Source organism: Hordeum vulgare, chromosome 3H (genome assembly GCF_904849725.1).
Source record: "Hordeum vulgare subsp. vulgare chromosome 3H, MorexV3_pseudomolecules_assembly, whole genome shotgun sequence".
In the NCBI taxonomy this organism is placed as follows: Eukaryota; Viridiplantae; Streptophyta; class Magnoliopsida; order Poales; family Poaceae; genus Hordeum; species Hordeum vulgare.
Genome location: NC_058520.1, coordinates 229,852,913 through 229,875,385, shown reverse-complemented (window position 1 = coordinate 229,875,385; position 22,473 = coordinate 229,852,913). Strand labels below are relative to the sequence as shown.

The following is a 22,473-nucleotide window of genomic DNA, read 5'->3' as shown; positions in this document are numbered from 1 at the left end:
TTCCGGTGTAAGTTAGTCATCAGTGAGGAATTTCCTCAAAAGGAATTTCCTCAGTGATGAAATTCTAAAAATCTCCTATTCACCCCCCTCTAGTCGATATAACGCACTTTCAATTGGTATAAGAGCAAGGTACTCCCTTGGTCTGTGTGATTTTGGTTTAACCACTTGGAGTTTTAGTTATGTCGACTGCAGGCATGTTTATGGTGACTGCATCATGTCCTACCTTCGAAGGAAAGAACTTTCCCTTCTGGAAGAACAAAATGCAAATGCATCTACAAGCTATTGATAATGATCTCTGGTATATTGTGGAACATGGCGTCCCCATCATCTCTGCCAGTGTCTCTGCTGCTGATGTGAATTAATTCCAGCTACTCGATGCTCAAGCGAAGAATATCATCTGTGTTTATCTGAGCCCAGGCCAGTTTGGAAGAGTAAGTGCTTTGGGCTCTCCAACATTGATCTGGGAGAGACTGTGCAAGGTAAATGAAGGAGTATCAACCCAGTGTGACTCTCGTGTTGATATTCTTCGCAATCTTTTCAATCGCTTCCAGAGACATGAGAATGAAAGCTGCCAAGACACCTTTGATCGCCTCACTGACATATCAAATGAACTGCAAGCACTAGGAGCTCGAGACATCACTGATCACGAAGTTGTGAAGAAACTGCTGAGATCTTTGGATTCTTCATTTGATACTTTAGTTCTGATGATTCAAGAAAGACCAGACTACAAGATGCTTGATCCAGCTGATATACTTGAAAGGCTAAATACTCATGAATTCCAGCGAGAAGAAAAGAAAGATCTATATGGACCAAGCTATTCCAGAACATGTGCACTGAAGGCTAGAGCAATCTCCTCATCTGAAGAAGAAGACACAGATGACAGCATTGGTGACCCTGAAGAATTTGGACAGGAGCTTGCAATGCTCGTGAGGAAATTCCAGATATTTACACGACGTGGCCAGTTCGGTAAATCTGCAAGAAGAGATATGAGGAAATCAGAATCTTCATGTGAGGACTACAAGAAACGAACCTGCCACAAGGCAAGAAATCAAGTCATTACATTGCTGATTGTCCCCGTTGGGGAAAGGAATCAAAGAAGAAGAAATACAAGGATGACAGTTCTGATGACTCGAAGAAGAAGAAGAAATATTCAAAAACCTCATCTTCAAAGCCCTCATCGCCCAAGAAGACTAGTTTTAGAAAGGTTCAGGCACTTATTGGCTAGGAAATAGACTCAGAGGCAGAATCAGAGGAAGCTGATGAAGAAGAGGGTTCTGATGAAGACTCAGAATCCGGACAGGCTAGTCTTGCACTGGCAACCAGTTTCGTCAGCAAGTCAATCTTCATTCTTGAAGAAAATGATAGCACCATCCACACTGATAACTATGCTGATGACTTCGCTCCAACCTATTGCTTCATGGCAAAAGGTTCAAAGGTACCAAATAATGCCTCCTCCTCTGATTCAAGTGACTGTGAACCTGATGATTGTAAGAAACATAGTTACAGTAAACTTGCTATCATTGCCACTAAACAACAAACTGCCCTGGAAAAGCTTTGGAAACTGCTAGATAAAAGTGATGATCTGTTGAATGATGAAATGAACCTTACCCAAATCCTCACTGAAGATGTGAAAAGTCTTCAGTCTAGATTTGATAATCTTCAGGATCGTTATGATACACTCCTCACTGATCATGAGAAGCTTTCCTATGAATTTCTTCAAAGGAAGCTTGATCTTGAGAAGCTAAGGATGTCTCATGATGATCTTCGTATGAAAAATGATTCATTACTAGCTCAACAGATCAGCGCTGGTCAAGTTGAATTCATTCCTCCATGTCTTAAATGCATTGAACGCAAAACTGCTAATTCCTCACCAGAATCATCAAATCCTACTATTGCTACAAATTCTTCAACTGCACCTGTTCTGTCTATTTCCTCACTTTAGGAAAACACAAATGTTACTGATGAAAATGCAGGGTTGAAGGAATTGTACGTGACAGGCATATACAAAAGCCTCAAAGGACATCAAACCCTTTGTGATGTGCTCAAAAAGAAAATCTTGAACAGGAATCCGAGGAAAGAAGGAATTGCCTTTGAGAGGAAATTAAATGCTGATGGATCTTATTGGAAACCTGAGCAGTATCCCAAAACCTCCTGGGTTGCTGCTACTGGGCCTCCTTTTGATCCATCCAATCTAACTAGCTTTTCATGTGAATTATCCTATTCCTCAGATGGGTCATTTGACTCCAACTATAAACTGTTCAAAAATCAATCTGGTGAAGTATTTGCTTGATATGTTGGAACTAACTGCAGGAATGGCCCTCCGTTGAGAAATATCTGGGTTCCCAAAAGCTGTCTTGAAAATCTTCAGATGATTGTCCTCATGACACCGCCACTGAAGAATCTGAACGCCAGATCAAATTCCTCAGGAGGATCGAAGTCTTCAAGAGGATCAAAATCCTCAGCTGGTCAAAACTATGCTCATACCCGTGCTAATGCATCTAACATGCAGGGAAACTACAAGGAATATGAATATGAGCATTACTCCTCAAATCATTATGTTCATAAATCCTCAAACCAGTTCTCTGCATATTCATATGAGTACTTTAACCCCCCTACTGTTAAGAGAAGCTCATTGGCCTCAATGCCACCTTTCTCATATGGTGCTCCCAGGATGATGAATGCTTTGCCACCCCTTCAGATGTGGGTGGTGAAGAAATCGAACTAATCACTTCTGCAGGTCAGGTCTCCAGATGAAAATCATCATCTGAAGAATTTGCTCGAGACCCGAGGAAATGCTTGATAGGACGCAAGCTAATGATTGATGAAATAGAAATATTTCACACGCCCTTATATTTCTGTTATGATGAAATTCTGATCTGATGAAATTAATATCATATTCTTCAAATCTGAAGCATATGAGATGGTAAGTTGTACTAATTCATCTGCGGATGACAAACCCAAGAATACTGAGTGGGTTCTTGATAGTGGCTGCACACATCACATGACTGGTGATAAAAGCTTACTGATGAATATGCCACTAACTACATCACCTCTGAATCAAATCACATATGCTGACAAAGGTAAAAGCAAGGTATTGGGACTTGGCAAAGTGGCTATTTCCAAGGATAGGCATATGGACAAAGTGATGCTTGTTGAATCCCTTGGTTTTAACCTCATGTCAGTCTCGATGCGTTGTGATCTTGATATGATTGTTATCTTTCATAGATATAGATGTGTAGTCATCATGGAATCTGACAGATCCAAAGTCTTCGAAGGTGTAAGAAGAGGGGATTTGTACATTGCTGATTTCTCTACAGGTCCTCAACCAGCCACTTGCTTACTAACAAAAATCTCAGAAGGATGGTTGTGGCACCGAAGACTAGGTCATGCAGGCATGAGGAATTTGCACACGCCCGCGAAGAAGAAGCATGTCATCGGCATCGAATCAGTCAAATTCCTCAAGAATCATCTCTGCGGTGCTTGTGAATCTGGGAAAAGGACCAGATCCAAGCATCCCTCGAAGACTATCATGACCACTACACGTCCATTCGAATTGCTTCATATGGATTTATTTGGACCTACTCACTATGCCACACTAACCAATGCAGCATCTTTATATGGCTTCGTCATAGTTGATGATTATTCCAGATATGCTTGGGTGCATATCATAGTGTATAAAACTGAAGTGCAGGAAATCTTCAAACGATTTTCTTCAAGGGCGTCGACGAACTTTGGCATCAAGATCAAACATATCAGGAGTGATAATGGAACCGAGTTCAAAAACACTGGTCTTGATGATTATCTTGATGAACTTGGTATTACTCACGAATTATCTGCTCCTTATACTCCTCAGCAGAATGGTGTCGTCGAAAGGAAGAACATGACTCTGGTTTAAATGGCAAGAACTATGCTTGAAGAATATCAGACTCCTCGTCGCTTTTGGCCTGAAGCAATCAACACTGCATGCCATATCATCAACAGGATCAACTGTCTCCTGAGGAAGCAATAAAGCTCAAACCTACTGAAGACATTGTCCCCACTAAGGAAATTGGAGAAGAAACGATCCCCATCACTGATGAAAATAAAGAAGATTCTCCTGAGGAAATTGCAACAGAACCACTTCCTCAGCCTAGACGAAATCCAAGGATTGCAAACGAAGTAGAATTTGACAAAATCCTCAATGACATCAACGCGCCAGGTCCTCTCACTCGCTCAAAAGCTTCACACTTAGTTAAGTTTGGTGGGAATTTTTCCTTTGTATCCATCACAGAACCGTCAAAAGTTGCTGAGGCTTTTCTGGAACCGGAGTGTATCCAAGCTATGCAAGACGAACTTATTCAATTCAAGCTGAATGACGTATGGGAGCTCGTCAATCGACCAGATCCTCGCAAGCACACCATCATCGGCACCAAGTGGATTTTCCGAAACAAGCAAGATGAGGACGCTCAAGTGGTGAGGAACAAGGCACGACTTGTAGCCCAAGGCTACACCCAGGTTGAAGGAATATATTTCGATGAAACTTTTGCACCTGTTGCTAGACTTGAAGCTATTCGAATACTACTTTCTTGTGCTAATCATCATAACATCATCTTATATCAAATGGATGTGAAAAGTGCATTCCTCAATGGTAAGCTTGAGGAAGAAGTATATGTTGCTCAACCCCCAGGTTTTGAGGATCCGAAGAATCCAAACAAAGTCTTCAGACTCAAAAAGGCTCTTTGAGGATCCAAAGAATCCAGACATTGAAGAAAGGCTTCAAACCTGGGTCACTCGATCCAACTCTTTTCGCTAAATCCTATGATAATGAGCTATTTGTGTGTCAAATATATGTCGATGATATCATATTTGGCTGTACTGAAAACGATATAGTGACGAATTTGCCTACATGATGAGTGAACAATATATGATGCGGGAGCTGATATTCTTCTTAGGTCTTCAAATTCGTCAACAAAGCAATGGAATCTTCATATCACAGGAGAAATACCTCAAGGATGTTCTGAGGAAATTCGACATGCATGAATGCAAAGGTGCCAAGACTCCAATGCCTACCAATGGCCACCTCGGCACTCATGAAAATGGTAAAGATTTTGATCGGCGGGTATATAGTTCTATGATTGGTTATTTATTGTATCTATGTGCATCTAGGCTGGATATAATGCTTAGTGTTTGCAGGTGTGCACGTTTTCAAGAAAAACCAAAGGAATCACACCATAAGGCTGTGAGGCATATTTTTCGATACTTAGTTCACACACCAACACTAGGATTATGGTATCCCAAGGGCTCAAATCTTCATCTGGTAGGGTATTCTAATTCTGACTATGCTGGTGACCGTGTGGATTGCAAGTCAACTTCTCGCACATGCCATTTCCTCAGAAGATCACTAGTTTGCTGGTCCTCAAAGAAGCAGAACTGCGTATCACTCTCCACTGCCGAAGCTGAGTACATTGCTGCCGGTTCATGCTGTGCTCAATTACTATGGATGAAGAAAACCCTCAAGGACTACGGCATCAACATGAAGAATGTGCCTGTCTACTGTGACAATGAGAGTGCTATCAAGATTGCATACAACCCAGTACAACACTCGAAGACCAAGCACTTCCAGATTCGTCATCATTTTCTTCGGGACCATGTCCTCAAGGGCAATATCCTCATCGACCATGTGAAGATTGATGATCAAGTGGCAGATATCTTCACTAAGCCCTTGGATGAGAAAAGGTTTTGGAAGTTGCGGTGTCTTAGAATCTTCAAATGTTTTGTAAAAACTTGCACACATCCTAACACTGATGCAAAATTGATGACTTAGATGTGCAACACATGATGAATCGATTTTCTTCAACTGATGAAGAATGTCACTCTGAATGTGAACAAATCAACAAAGAAATTGATTCTCGGGGCCCTACGACATTTGTACGCGGCATCTGTAATCAACATTCTTATATGGTGGGTCACGCCACCGCCCAATGTGAACTTCCTCAAGTTGATTTTCTTCAAATGTTCCATTTCCTCAAATTGTGTTTTTCTTCAAAACAGATGTTCTTCATTGTGATGATTCATCACAAAATCTGCAAACACACTTCATGACTTTCATTTCACTAGATAGACTGTGATTTCAAGTCCTCAACAACATTCACTTATAGCTATTTCTTCAAGTTGATATTTATGCTAAGTGAATGTGATCGGACCCTACTTTCCCTCTATGCTATACTCATCCAGTCTATTCAATTCTTCATATGCATTCTACTTGAAACTTTGTTCAAAATCCTCACTCCGTCCTTGTCAGCTGATGATTTTGCAACGAAAATCCTCAAATCTTCAAAAATTGTTTCTTTAATGCACAGTAAGTGAACCCCACTTCCCACTATCAGATAACCATGATCTCCACTATCTCCACCGCCTTGTTCGGGAACTACACGTGTCCTGCGGAGACTTAGAGGCAGGGTTTGTTTGGTCTGAAATCTTCGCGCCAACAGTACCTATCTGGCTATAAATATGTCCTTTGCCCCCTCGGCAAACTCTTCTTCGCTCCATCGCTCTCCTGCTACAGCAACCACCACCGAACCCTAGCGCCATCGCTGGTAGTCTGATCGCCGGTGAGGAAGAGCTTCACTGCCTCGACCTCTCCGTCGCCGGAACCACGCCGGAGTCGCACCATCTTCGTTCGCCACCGCCGTAGACGTCCTCTTTCGCGGGGTTAGGGTGCATTGTACACGTGACCGAAGAGCCTCTCTACAGAACTTCTCTGTGTTCTTCCTGTGCTCCTTCAAGGGTAAATAAAATCCCATTTTTACCGCAAGTTAGATCTAATTTTTTTTACATCTTCTATGTGAAATCTGTTTTTCCTCAAGGATCGATAAGCACTTGATTCCTCAAACAATGCCTATCACCACATCGTTGATGAACTATACTAAGCATCTAAGATTTCCACGAGATTCCTCAATTGTGCGAATTTTCGGATCTGTACAACTGTGGAACCCAAGAACAGTATGCTTAGGCAAATTCCTCAACCACTGGTTATATTCCTCAACTGTCAAACTTTTTCATTTTCTTCAAATCTGAGAACGCATATGACCTCTCCAAATTCCTCGCAACTATACTCTGTTCACAGGTACACACATGTCAGCTGATGAATCTCTCGGTTCTCATCACATTAACTCATTTGCAATGTTTCTAGAAGAAAATCTTCAAGTCTCATCAGAATCCTCAAGATTTCAATCTCATCAGCAAAATACTGAGCTGAAGAAAATGGAGGATGACAGAAAATAGAAGGGAGGAAAGAAACGAGAGCAAAACACAGTTGTGGATATCCCTGAGGATACTTACTTGGACTATTGCACACCTGATGAAAATGAGACAATGGCCAAGAGAAAGATACGGCTGCAGAAGATAGAACACCGATGGGCGAAGGAATGGAAGGAATACAGGTTTGTGACTGCCAAGTATGCGAAGAAATTCGCTCTAAAGCCCCTGGCAGATGGTCCCCACTTGAGGATCATCAAGTAGCACATCCCTCCAGCCTCAAGACCATTGATGACTATCCAGATGAGAAGGAAAAGCATCTGGCTAAGCTCAAGAAGCAGGCAGAAGCTGGAGTGAGGAATTCAATGAATCCTCAGCTGCTGCCACTTCCTCGATCGGTGAGACCTCTGGTTGAGAAATTCCTCAAATGCAGTCTGTGCCTTCAAAGCCAAGGGCTCCAAAGCCTCAAGAGAAGTCTGCTCAGGCATCAGTTACAAAACCCTCAGCACCAAAACCATTAGCGCCAAAACACTCAGTGCCAATCTCCTCAGCTCCAAAATCCTCAGCACCAACACCAAAGCCTCAAGAGAAACCAGTACAGAAGCAAGTCATGAAGCCTATGACCGCCAGCTCCAGCTCCTCACTCCCAGCTGCAACCAGCTCGGAGACAAAGTCTTCACCACCTCCTATGAAGACTCAGGTGTCTGCTGAACGTGCAACTCTGCCAAGCCCCAGCAAAATCATCATCGTCACGTCTGCATCAGAGGGACGTGATGAATATGATGATCAAACCCTACAAGCCATCATCAGAAACAAGCAGGAAAGAGTAGCTCAAGTATCAGGCTGTGCCATTCCTCTGGCCATGGACCCCAAGGTCCTCCTTGACTACATCAACATCTAGTATGAGGACCCAAACACTCTGCTTGATGATTTGAGACTTCCCCCTGGAATTAGCCACATGGTGGCCACTTTCATCTATGAAGCCAAGTGGAAAGAACAGCAGGCCAAGCAGGCCAAAGTTGCAAAGCTTAAAAAGGAGAAATTCCTCAAGCAGAATCTCCTCAACTTGACTCCTGATGCACTGGTATCAGCACAGGCAGAGCTGAAGAAATTGACTGACAAGTACTCCAAGCTGTCAGATCGTAAGAGTCTCAAGATAAATTTCATCAAGCTCGCCACTAAAGCTGTTGATGACTACAATAAGAAGGATGCACCCCCAGAACCAACTTCTCAGCCCTTGATTGAGGAGCCAGCAGACGAATCTCCTCATGATGAGGAAACTCCTCAAGTTGAGGAAGTACACCAAGAAAGCCGTGCAGATGTACTGGCTATTGAAGAAATCATCATGGAAGCTCCAGCTGATGAATTTTCTGCAGCTGATGAGACTGCCCCTGACCCAGCTGCTTCATCAAAGCTAGCAGATGACTCTGTTCCAGCTAGTTCCTCCATACCAGCTGAAGAATCTGTCGAGAGATCCCCTTCACCAAAAGCTTCAAAGGTGAAGAAGATGACTCCGTTTGCATCAGACGTGAAGAAAACCAGGGCTACTAAGAAGGAAGCCAAAAATAGAAAGGCCTCCTCAGCAGAAGAAGAACCCGAGGCCAAGCGTCTGAAAGCACTTGAAGAAACTGCTCCTCTGGACCCTGTGCCCTTAAATGTCACTCCGTCTTATGAAATGGTCATCATTGATGATCAAGCGAAAAAGGCAGATGAGGAAATGAAGGATGCCGCCTCTGAGGACCACACTGACGAAGAAATTCATATAGATGAAAGTCCTTAGCCCTTCATTCCTCAGAAAGTCACTGCTCAAGGATCAGCTGCACCAGCTGATGAAACTGCCGCTGCCACCAAGCCAGCTGAGGAAGAACAACATGAAAATCCTCAAGCTGATGAAATTCAATGCTCTGAGCAAAATCCTCAAGATGAGGAACAGGCTGACCCAACTCCTCCAACTGAGCAAGATGAAGCTATTCCTCAGCCTGATGCACAGCCAGAGCAAGCCCCTCAGCCTGACGCCCATCCAGCACCATCTCCTCAGCCTGAAGTACCAGCTGCTGAAATTCCTCACCCTGAGGAAAATGCTGAGGAAAATGCACCTGACCAAGACAATGCATTCGTCGTGCTCAACCCAGAGAGTGCCATTGTTGTCTCCCCTCCTGTTCCTCTGCAATATCATCAGCCAGTTCAACGTCAGCCATTCTCCAAGCGTCCAAAGTTTCAAAAGGAAAATTTCTTTGAAGAACGCATGTACTTCATTAGAGAGAACCCTTATGACAAGCCTCAAATGAGGCATCTGAAGTTTTGGACTAGGACACAGATGAATTACTATGCCTCTGTGCTATGTGGAGGAAACAAGATATTCCAGCACAGGCGTATTCCTCACGTTGAACTTGAAGCTATACCGTGCCTCGAGCCACTCCTCAGTGTACTCCATGATGCTGGTAATTACCAATGTGCTCCGACATCTCTGACTAGAACTGCGAGCTAATTCTTCAGTTGTATGCCACTCATCACATATCCGGCAACCCTGAAGACATTAACAGTTGGGTGTTTGATTGGATGACACAAAACACTCAGTACAAGGCTCCTGCTACTGAACTCCTCCGTGAACTGCATGTACCAATTCCCTCAGATGAGGCTATGAATCTTTATGGTGAGCGTGAGCTGCCAAATGGGATGATGGAAGTACTCATGAAGCCTTTGCCTGAAGGAAAACCTCCGAGAACAACCTTCCTCGTCCACGAGCTCAAGTACACACCCAAATCTGTTTACAGGATCCTCTGCAGTGTGCTCGCGCCGATCAAAGGCCATGATGATGAAGAAGATGTCGTAGGCCTCATGAAGAATATCCTCTTCAACATAATTCATGGTATTCCTATCAACATCCATGATTTCTTCTTGAGGACTTTGGCCTACAATGCTATGTGTCCTTTTGATCACAAAATATATGCCCCATGGATCATGAGATTCATCAGGACAAGGACAAGCATCAACTTCCACGCTGATTTCCAAAACCATGTTGGCTATATGCCTCCTATCCGGGTCAACAAGAAGACTTTCGAGCCCATTGAAGGAAAAGGCAAATCAGTGATTGAAGAAGACAGTAGGCCCCTTGATGGCCAGTTCAGAGAGCCAGAAGCTTATTCTTCATGGGATAATACTGAGACTCGTCCAGCAAGCCCCGTTCCTCCTCGTGTGATGAATACAAGAGAGCTCCTCCTCAGTCTTCACCAGAAGTTGGATCGCAATCACAAGTGGGTCAAACGCCAGTTTGGCGCCATTGTGAAAACCCTCACTGAAACAAAGAACTTTGTGAAGCTCAACCATCATTATCTGCATGAGGTTTTTGATCGCACCTAGGCTACACTTGCACATCTGAAGACTCATACTGAGCTTGAAGAAATGGACTTTGAGCGAGACTTTGAATGGTCGTGGCCTCCCAAGAAGAACTTCAGGCCTATTCTAGTTCCAGACCTTGAAGACATCTCCTTTTTTATTCTGCACTGCTGAAACTGATGAAGAACAGCTCGACACTGCTACCGGTCCAAGGAAGAAGACTACTCCCAAGAAGCATCATGGCTCTTCCTCAACCGCCAAGAAGTGAAGTCTTCACGGGCGTTAGTCCTCAGTTTGTCCCATTTTGTCACTTGATGACAAAGGGGGAGAAACTAGAGAGTTAGTCTTCAAGCGGGATATTTTTGGGGCTTATGAACTATATTTAAGTTACAAACTCTTGGCTCTTCTGAAGTTTTTATGTAATGAGTTGTAATTTAAGCCCGATGGTACTCTCACGCTTTTGAACGTTTTTCTTCACATGCTTATTCCTCAAGTTTTAATGCACGCATGCTGGAATTCATCAGATACCATTTGTCATCATGCATTTTCATTTTCTTCATATGATATGTTACATGTATGCATGATTTACAAGACTCAGGGGGAGATCTCCCATGATATAAATCATCAATGTGCATTTGCTGTGAAAAGCAAAATCCTCAAGATATGCACATCTTTAGGGGGAATCTCTCTAAATCTTGATTTCAAATTCCTCAAATGAGTATTTACACTTCATATTTTTGATCCCTGTTGAAGACTTAACCTAATTGTCATCAACCACCAAAAAGGGGGAGATTGTAAGTGCATCTAGTGCCCCTTAGTGATTTTGGTGGTTTGAAGACTTATAGGTTAAGTATCCAATGTGTTTATGAGTGTACAGAGGATCTATAAGTCATTGTGGAGCTTGAGATATTTGAAGAATATCGACCCCTAAAAATGTATATCTTCAGTTGAAGAAATTGGTCTCAAGCTGAAGAAATGAATCGCGAGGAATCTGCGATGAAATTGATATTCCTCATGAAGATACTGAAATTGAGGAATTCGGTGTGCCCTGAAGAAAATCACTTTGAAGAATTTGGAGCATGAAGATTTACTCTTTCTGTTTTATTTTCTTCACATTTGAGTAATAGGAACACCGTACTGTTAAAGGGGTTCGAAGTTACACTTTGGAATGAATTTCCTCATGATGCTCAACCCAAGCCTAATCCTACCAAAAGCCTCAAGTGAGGAATACGAGTGACATGAGGACTCTCACAGTTGAGGGTTCCGACCGTTTCGATAGCCACGCCAAGTCATTGGTCTTATCCACTCCAACGGTCATATTATTTAAGGGCATTAGTGTCAAATCATGTCGGGATGCTCCCAGGCTATAAATAGCCACGCCCCACAACCATTAGCTGGTTGGCTGCTCCATTAGAAACTAACACAATTCCTCAGAGTCTTCGAGAGTAATTCATCAATGAGGAAATACACCATACAACGAAACCACAAACCAAACCTAGTGATTGACCATCACTGAGGATGTTGTTCCTGTGTGGGACTGAAGCATGTTACCTTTGAGGACTGTGCATCCTCCAGACGGTTAGGCGTCATGGTGTAGAGCTTTCCAGCAGTCAATTGTGGATCGCCGGATGACCAAGTTTGTGAGGGTTTGGAAGTCTGCCCTGAAGACTTACCACGAGTGTTGGGCGAGGACTTTGTGTCCTTATCCCAAGGAGAACACGGTAGGGGCTGTGTGTCCCGGGACTGTGTGTCCTTTGGTTTCAGTACCAAGCCGCTCCAAACCAGATGTACCACTGTCACAACAGTTGGAACTGGGTCATCAACAACTGTCTTCACTGAAAACGGGTTCTAATTCCTCAACTCCTTACTTTCCTCGTATTATGTGTTGATGACTTTCACTACTACTGTTTGAAGAATTTGCTGAAGACTTTCTCTGAATTTCCTCAACCCCAAATTCTTCACGTCAGTTAATCCTCATATGTATTCTGTGTGCCTGCTCACAGTGCAATCTGTTTTCACATTCCTCACTCCGAAAAACTGCTGTTGTGAAACTTTGCACTTCTGATCCTTTACTGTTTCCGCTGTAAGTTAGTCATCAGTGAGGAATTTCCTCAAAAGAATTTCCTCAGTGATGAAATTCTAAAAATCTCCTATTCACCCCCCTATAGTCGATATAACACACTTTGTATTAGTAAAGAGAAGTTTGATTCCTCTCAATTAGTTTTGAGACATGGATATGGTAATATTAGAGTTATGTTAGTAGGGTGTTGTGAATCTAGAAATACTTGTGTTGAAGTTAGTGCTTCCCATAGCATGGACGTATGGTGAACCGCTATGTTAGGAAGTCGGAGCATAATTGATTTATTGATTGTCATCCTTTGAGTGTCGGTTGGGATCGTGCGATGGTTAACACCTACCAACCCTTCCCCTAGGAGTATGCGTTTAGCACTTTGTTTCGATTACTAATAAAACTTTCGCAATACATATATGAGTTCTTCCTGACTAATGTGAGTCCATAGTATAGATGCACTTTCACCTTCCACCGTTGCAAGCCTCTCTAGTGACGCGCAACTTTCGTCGGTGCACAAACCCACCGTATACCTTCCTCAAAACAGCCACCATACCTACCTATTATGGCATTTTCATAGCCACTCCGAGATATATTGCCATGCAACTCCCACCGTGCCATCTCATGACTTGTGCCGTCACTTTAATATTGCCATTGCATGATTGTAAGATAGCTAGCGAGATGTTTCAACGTCATACCCTGAGCTAGATCGTTGCACATCCCGGTACACTGCCGGAGGCATTTCCTATAGAGTCATCATTTCTCTAAGTGTTGAGTTGTGAGTAAATAAAAGTGTGATGATCATCATTATTAGAGCATTGTCCCATGTGAGGAAAAATGAAAAGAAGCCAAAGTTGCCCACACAAAAAAAATGAATGAAAAGAGGCTAAAGAGACCAAACAAAAAAATGAGAGAAAAAGAGATAAGGGACAATGCTACTATCTTTTTCCACACTTGTTCTTCATAATAGCATCTTGTTCTTCATGATAGAGAGTCTCTTGTTTTGACAATTCCATATACTAGTGGGAATTTTCATTATATAACTTGGCTTTAATATTCCAATGATGGGCTTCCTCAAAATTTCCCTAGGTCTTCGTGAGCAAGCAAGTTGGGTGCACACCCAGTAGTTTCCCTTTTGAGCTTCCATACACTAATAGCTCTAAGTCCATACGTAGCATGGTAATCCCTACTCATTCACATTGATATATATTGATGGGCATCTCCATAGCCCTTTGATACCGCGAGTCGATGTGACCATCTCCTCCTTTTTGCCTCACAACCTCCACCACACTCTATTTCACGTATAGTGTTATATCCATGGCTGACGCTCATATATTGCGTGAGAGTTGAAAAAGGTTTGAGAAAGTAAGATTGCAAAAACAATTAATTGGCCAATACCGGGGTTGTGCATGATTTAAATTCGTTGTGTGGCGATGATGGAGCATAGCCAGACTATATGATTTTGTAGGGATAACTTTCTTTGGCCTTGTTATTTCAAAAGTTCATGATTACCTTGCTAGTTTGCTTGAAGTATTATTGTTTTCATGTCAATTGCAAACTATTGTTTTGAATATTACGGATCTGAACATTCATGTCACATGAAAGAAGTTACAAAGGACAAATATGTTAGGTAGAATTCCACATCAAAAATTCAGTCTTTATCACTTCTCTACTCGAGGATGAGCAGGAGTTAAGCTTGGGGTTGCTTGATACGTCTCCAACGTATCTATAATTTTTTATGGTTCCATGCTATTATCTTCTCAACTTTGGATGTTTTGTATGCATTTTATATTTTACCCAAGTAGCTCCCAAATGACCTATAGTTGGCTAGGCTTCCACCTAAATGATATAATTACCTTAGTTAGCTCCAAAATAGTCTATATAATTAACTAATTATCCCCTTCTCCTTCTTCTTTTCTTCTTCTTCTCCTCTTCCTTCTCCTTCTCCTCCTCCTCCTCCTCCTCCTCCTTTTTCTTTTACTTCTTCTTCTCTTCTTGTTTCTTCTCTTTCTCTTCTTCTACGTAGCTTAGACTCATCCAACAAAGACTAAATTGGCTAATTATCCTACAAAATGACATAATTAGCTTAGTTAGGTGAAAACATCATAAGAACCTTGGTTAGCTCATTAAAATGACCAATTTAGCTAAAAATGAAATAATAATCTCAAAATGGCATAACAACCTTGGTTAGCTCATGAATATTATATACTTAGCTCGGCTTCCACCTAAATGATATAATTAGCCAATTTAGCTCCAATATGGCTTAATAAGCATAGTTACCTCGAAAATGACATATTTAACCCAAGTGAGCTCCGAAACGACCTATAGTTAGCTAGGCTTCCACCTAAATGACATAATTAGCTTAGTTAGCTCCAAAATGACCTATTTAATTAAAAATGACCTATAGTTAGCTATGTTCTCTCCTAAATGACATAATAAGGCTTACGTAGCTCCAAGATGACTTATTCCCCCTAACTTAGGTATTAAATGGGCTATAATTAGCTTAGCTAGATGCAAAATGGCTTAATAAGCATAGTTTGCTTCGGAATGACATATTTTACCCAAGTAAGCTCCGAAATGACCTATAGTTAGCTGGGCTTCCACCTAAATGACATAATTACCTTAGTTAGCTCCAAAATGGTCTATTTAATAAAACAAGACCTATACTTAGCTAATTATCCTCGAAATGACATAATTGGCTCCAAAAAGGCATTCTTAGCTAATTTAGCCCGAAGAAGGGGACAAGAGGAGAAGAAAGAGGAAAAATGAAAAGAAGGAAGAAGAAGAAGAAGAGAAGAAGAAGGAGAAGGAGGAAGAAGAAGGAGAAGGAGAACGAGGAGAGAAGTTCCTTCTCCTTCTTCTCCTCCTTCTCCTTCTTCTTGTCCTTCTTCTTTTCTTGTTCTTCTCCTCTTCCTTCTCCTTCTCCTCCTCCTTCTCCTCCTCCTCCTTCTTCTTCTTTTGTTTCTTCTGTTTCTTCTTCTCTTCTTGCTTCTTCTCTTCTTGCTTCTTCTCTTTCTTCTTCTATGTAGGTTATTTTCGCCAACAAAGAGATACTTAGCTAATTATCCTCCAAAATGACATAATTAGCATAGTTAGGTAAAAACATCATAAGAACCTTGGTTAGCTCATTAAAATGACTAATGTAGCTCCAAAATGACATAATAAGGTCAAAATGGATTAATAATCATAGTTGGCTACAAAATGACATATTTTATCCAAGTTAGCTCTAGAATGACCTATACTTAGCTAAGTTCTCTCCGAAATAACCTATATACTTCTTCATCTAGTATTATTCTTCTAACTTTCTTATTTGTCATTTTGCGGATTACATTCACTTCACGGGAAGCTTGGATTATATTGATGGAATGCTTGAAGATGATTTCTTATACCATGGCTTCACGGAAGCTTGTATTGAAACTATTGTACTATATGGATATATATGAAACTTCGTATGCATGTGGATGAAACTGGTGTAATATATGGTTTGGTACGGATGGAACTTGCATAATATGTATGTACTATGGATGAAAGTTATTTTATTATGGTTATGAGTATGGAAACAAATTTATTTTTGTCACATATATATATATCCTGATTATTCTGAAAATGCTGGATATAATAAGAAATAAAATAAAAAGGGGCTGGTTCCCCCCTTTGCCGTCTGCCCCCACATGGCAAAGGGGGGATGGCAGATAGCAAAGAGGGGAGAGAGAGAGGCTTAGTTCCCCCTTTGCCGTCTGCCAACCACATGGCAAAGGGGGGATGGAAGACGACAAAGAGGGGAGAGAGAGGGGCTTAGTTCTCCCCTTTGTCGTCTGCCCCCACATGGCAGAGGGGGGATGGCAGACGACAAAGAGGGGAGAGAGAGGGGCTTGGTTCCCCCCTTTGCCGTCTGCCCCCACATGGCAAAGGGGGGATGGACGACGGCAAAGAGGGGAGAGAGAGGGGCTTAGTTCCCCCCTGTGCCGTCAGCCCCCACATGGAAAAGGGGTGAGGGGTGACGGCAAAGAGAGGAGGCCTGCCGTTAATAATTAACGGGACCGTTGGTGTATCTGCCGTCCCATTTAATTTTCCGTCTGCCCCCTCATGGCAAAGATTCTTTGCCGTCCTCTTTAAAAAGGAAGATGACAAAGAACCTCTTCACCTGATTTTTTTTGCCGTCTACTTTGCCGTCTGCTGACCGAGGGCAAAGCCTTTGCCATCTGTGGTTCCCCCTTTGCCGTTAGCCATGGCAGACGCCAAAATTATAAATTCCAGTAGTGTTAACTCAGTGCCAAGTGCCAGTTCCTGTTTTTTCCGTGTTTTTGACCCTTTTCAGGGAAGAATAGTAAACGGAGTCCAAATAGAATAAAATATTCGAAATGATTGTTTTCGTGACAGAAGATACGTAGGGAACTTGAGAACCAAGGCAACGGACCCCAGGGAAGGTCACAAGCCCCCTAGGCGCGTCCTGGGGGGCCCGCGCCTAGCAGGATTGTGGGCCCCCCGTGGCTCCTTATCCCTACTTCTTCCGCCTATCAATTCCCTAAAAATCTGAAACCACGGGAGAGAGCCACGAAAATACTTTTCCGCCGCCGCAAGCTTCTGTCTCCGCAAGATCCCATCTAGGGCACGTTCTGGTGCCCTGCCGGAGGGGGGATTCGGATATGGAGGACTTCTATATCAACATAATTGCCTCTCCGAGGATGCGTGAGTAGTTCACCACACACCTTCGGGTCCATAGCTAGTAGCTAGATGGCTTCTTCTCTCTCTTGGGTCTTCAATATAAAGTTCTCCATGATCTTCATGGAGATCTATCCGATGTAATCTTCTTTTGCGGTGTGTTTGTCGAGATCCAATGAATTGTGGATTTATGATCAGATTATCTATGAATATTATTTCAGTTTCCTCTTATCTCTTATATGCATGATTTCATATCCTTGTAATTCTCTTCGAGTTGTGGGTTTCGTTTGGCCAACTTGATCTATAATTATTGCAATGGGAGAAGTGCTTGGTTTTGGGTTCATACCGTGCGGTGTCCTCACCCAGTGACAGAAGGGGTAGCGAGGGACGCATCGTGTTGTTGCCATCAAGGGTAAAAATATGGGGTTTATATCTATTGCATGAATTTATCCCTCTGCATCATGTCATCTTTCTTAACGCGTTACTTTGTTTGTTATGAACTCAATACACTAGATGCATGCTGGATAGCAGTTGACGTGTGGAGTAATAGTAGTAGATCCAGACAGTATCGGTCTACTTGTCTCGGACGTGATGCCTATATTTATTATCATTGCCTTAGATATCATCATTACTTTGTGTGATTCTATCAATTGCTCGGCAGGAATTCATTCACCCACCATAATATTTGCTATCATGAGAGAAGCGTCTAGTGAACACTATGGCTCGCGGGTCTACTTCACTTCATATTTTCAGCTCTACACTTTTACTTTGTTGCACTTTCCGCCTTCAGATCTCACCTTTCAGTCAATCGTGAAGGGATTGACAACCCCTTTATAGCGTTGGGTGCAAGTTTGCTTGTTTTTGCGCACGTACTTTGGAGACTTGCCTTGATACTATACTGGATTGATACCTTGGTTCTCAAACTGAGGGAAATAATTACTGCTACTGTGCTGCATCACCCTTTCCTCTTCAAGGGAAAAACCAACGCAAGCTCAAGAGGTAACATAAGCCCGCCGGTCTAACTCCTAAGCACAAAGGGTTCGTGGGCCCACCTGCCCTCCGCGCTCCTGCATGATTCGTGGGCGGTCGAGGTCAGTCCTAGCACCCCTTAATCACAAGCGCGATGCATCTTGGGACCACTCGGGCGCGCGCCGCTCTATTGCTGACATCTGAAAAGCTTCGGCTGACACCGCGACGTTAGTGCGAAAAGGTCTCCTGCGTAGCCGGTTAGTGTGAAATGGTCTCCAACCAACCTAGATCGAATACGTTAGTGCGAGTACCCATAATTCTTCCTGCGTAGCCGGTTAGTGCGAAAAGGTCTCCAACCAACCTAGATCAAATACCCAAATCCATTATCATTTTAATTAGGCCGTCGACACAAACACGCGGGGATCCACCCGCCTAACATCTATTCATCAAAGATCCCAGTAACATGGTCAAGTAACCGTGTGGTTATAACATCGGGGGGAATCCTAGGTATCACCCTCATTGTATTCCGAACGATGTATCCGTCAAGGTGGACCTAGAGGAATTACCCTCGATGGTCCCACACTTGAGGGGTTGCACGACAGAGGCATCATTGGGAATCGTGAAAGAGGAATCACCCTCGATAACCACGACCAACTAGCTGTACTACAGAGATACCATCATGAGTACTTAGTGAGGTGTAACTCCCGGTACCCGATAGTATCTCTGTAGCGTCGTACAACTAAGGGGGGTCTAAGTGTTGTGCCGGGTCTGGCTCGTCAATCAGGGATCGAGATTCGACCAATAAGCGGGGCAACTAAAATAACGGGTCAAGGGGGATGACTGCTCCACCTAGATTAAACAGTATAAAGTACAGGACTGAAAGTAGTAGTTCATCAGAAATAGGGTACGCATCAGATATAGGAGCAAACTACAACAGTAGCAAAATACTAATGCAAGCATGAGGGAGAAAAAACATGCGATATAGGGATAATCAAGGGGGGTTTGCTTGCCTTGTTGCTCTGCGACAAAAGGGCTGGGTGACAGGGGCGTAGATGTACCCGGCAGCAGCGCAGTCTCGGGGTCTACCGGTAAGAAGAGGGGGAGAAACAATAAATAATAGCAACAAGTGAAACACTAAGCATGACATGGCAGTATCCAGACTAGGCATGAGCTATCGCAGCAACATCCATCTTATAGGCTCAGGAAAATATCAGATGATATTTCCCGGGTCTCTCGCAACTACCGGTTACACAGAAAACGATGAAAAAGTTCCATGTTTGAGATGCTAGGGACGCGTGACAAACTAATGGACCGTGTATCCGGGTTCGTCTCGTTCTGCTGATCAACTACCAGGTCAAAAGTATTTTGATCTTACTTACGGATTATTTTATATTAATTTTTAAAGTTTTATATAATATTTAGGAATTAAAAACATATTTAATTAATTTGATTAAATGTAATTATGACAACAACATGATGTCACGCTCACATCAGCAGTTGACTGGTCAACTGACCACTGGGTCCCATGCGTCATAGACACAAGTTTTTAATTAGGTTTAACATTAGTTAATCAGATTAATTTAGTGGGGGACCCACGTGTCATACTCTAATAGGATAATTTAATTATCCTAATTAAACATATTATCTAAATATCTATTTATTTATTTAATTAAATAATTAATTAATATATTTAATTATCTATTTATTTATTTATTAATAAAACACATTTATATTTTTATATTTACATTTTATTATTATTATTTATTTTTCTTACACAGGGTGTGGGGCCTCCGTGACATAGACAGTGGGGATGTTGGCCCCACCGTTAAGTCGCATTGGCCACATACACACAAAACACACATACACATATTGTATTCTTTTTACAGACATGAATATATATCCAATACATACACACATACATATAATACATTCATTTTTCTTTTTTCTTTTGTCTCATCTCTAACCTCTCTTCTAACAGGGAACTCTCAACAGAGAAAGAGAGAGGAGGTAATCTACACCCCCTCCTAACGACGTGGGAACGAGGCGGCGATCACCGGAATTTAATCGGGAGAGGGAGAGGGGCGTTCTCACCCACGTTGTAGGGGGCGGGTTCGGCGAGGCTCGGTGGAGCCGTTGAGGACGAGGACGTTGAAGCCGGTGTTGCGGTGTAGTCGATGAAGGTCACTGGAGGGCTGGCTGGCGAGGAGGAGGACCCGGCCGGAGGCGCCAACACAGCCCCGGTGCAGCCCGGTGCGGGGACGGCGCTGGGCGTCGGCGGGAGGAGGAGGCGCCGAGGGGAAGGTGGTGGAGTGGCGCCCACTTGAGGGAGTGGGAGGCAGGGAGGAGGCGAGTGGAGAGGGTCGGCGGCGCTGTGCCAGGGGGGTGGGGCGACCGAGAGGAGCGACAGGAGGGGTTGCAAGGGAGGCGCGACGGGAACCCGTGGGGGCGAGTGGGGAAATAGGACCGACGGGCGAGGAGGCGTGGGATCCCACGAAGGGTAGGTGGGATCGGGGAGAGGCGAAATGGGAGAATGGGATTGTGCAGTAAGTGAGGGTGCGGTAGGTGCGGCAAGGGCAACGAGGACAAGGGGCTGGGGTAGGTGGGGTGAGGGGGTTTCCCTCGTCCCAACTGGCTGCGGCGATCGGGAGTGAGTGGGAGGGGCGCGGGCCGTTAGGGTTTGCCCTGGGGTGGCCGGCTAGGCCACTTTGACCTAGTTGGCCAGGGACTTTTCTCTTTTTTTAATTACTTTTTGTTATTTTTTTATATACACAGCTCATGTTTTAATTATATAGGGTTTGTAATAATTTTAAAATGCCCCTATTCAATCTTATAACTTATTAGGGAATTTCTATAACTCACTCGACATCTTTATTTTCGCATTCGATAACTTTCCCCGTTTGATTTCATTTTTAAATTTCGAACCCGAGTTGTTTTGAACTAACGCGATATCAATGATAGGGAACACACTGACGTGGCATCATTAGTGTGTGATCACTGTAGCTTAATTACATTCAATACTGTAGCAAAAGTTGATGATGTCACACAAAACCTGTTGGGTATAAAGATTCCAAAGATTGTGTAAATCATAAGAGAATCGGCTGCACAATAAAGGACATCTAGTCCAACACATACCTCACTCTGCCGTTTGCGAACGGCCGTTTTTTCACGCAACCTGGACAAAAGATCACCATAATGGCTTCGAGTTTGATGTTTTGGTGTAAAACTAACCTTCTTCAAAAGGAAGTTGGGATCCAGATGAGCATCCGGGTGAGACAAGGGAACTTCCCTAGAGACTCGCCTTGCCGGCCTGGGAGGGGAAGAATTTGAGTCGGATGAAATGGAAATTACCTCGATGTTTTCATCTTGGCTTTGCATGTCATCATCCTATAAACAGAAAATGGCAAACGTGTAAGTATGGAATGAGGTAGAATAAAAAGACAAAAAGTGTTTACCTTTGAGTGCTCTTCTGCGGCGTGAGACTCGCCCACAACAGAGGATTCTTTGGTGGCGGCTATGCCTTTGGCTTTCTTCTTCTTTGGGGCGGCTTTCATTGCCGTGTTCTTGGAAAAGGTTTTAGATCTTCGTTTCCAAAAAGGCGAGTTCTTCTATCAAACATAAGTTGGGGGTCGGGTCAGAAAGCAAGCTCAAAATTATAAAGAGAACAAAGACAGGTGAGTCAAGTTAGTTTACCTCTGGTGCAGGGTTGGAGACATAGAATGTTCTTAAGACTATCTTGGTGCAATTCTCAATTGGTTCCCCACATTGTTTCTTCACAATATTAATAATATCCTCCTCTGCAAGCAATTCGTTGCAGAAGCATTGTGGATGGGTTAAGCTTCCATCGTATTCGCACATTAAGCCGCCCCGGCGGCTCAGAGGCATGATCCACCATTCCACCCAATAGCGGATCAGATCAACTCTGGTGAGGCGGTTCAAAAGAAAAACTTCCTGAACAGAAGGCCGGTAGGCTCTATCTGCAAGTAGGCCTCACAGAATACTTGGAACTGACAAAGGTTAGTGATCGAGTTCGGGCCTAAGTCATGGGGATGGAGATTGAAGAAATGTAGTGTTCCTCTGAAGAATTTTGAGCCGGGCAGTGTGAAGCCCCGCTCAATGTGGTCAATAAAAATCACCACCTCCCCGTTGGTTGGTTGAGGATGCTATTCTCCTAAGGCATCTCACCAACCGAGTGTTTCCCTTGG

The 22,473-nt window shown here is 43.2% G+C and overlaps 1 pseudogene; it reads left to right on the top strand.

The window, feature by feature from the left end:
* The first annotated feature begins 1,711 nt into the window (after positions 1 to 1,711).
* On the top strand, positions 1,712 to 20,282 carry LOC123441640 (annotated as a pseudogene).
* The last annotated feature ends 2,191 nt before the right edge of the window (positions 20,283 to 22,473 follow it).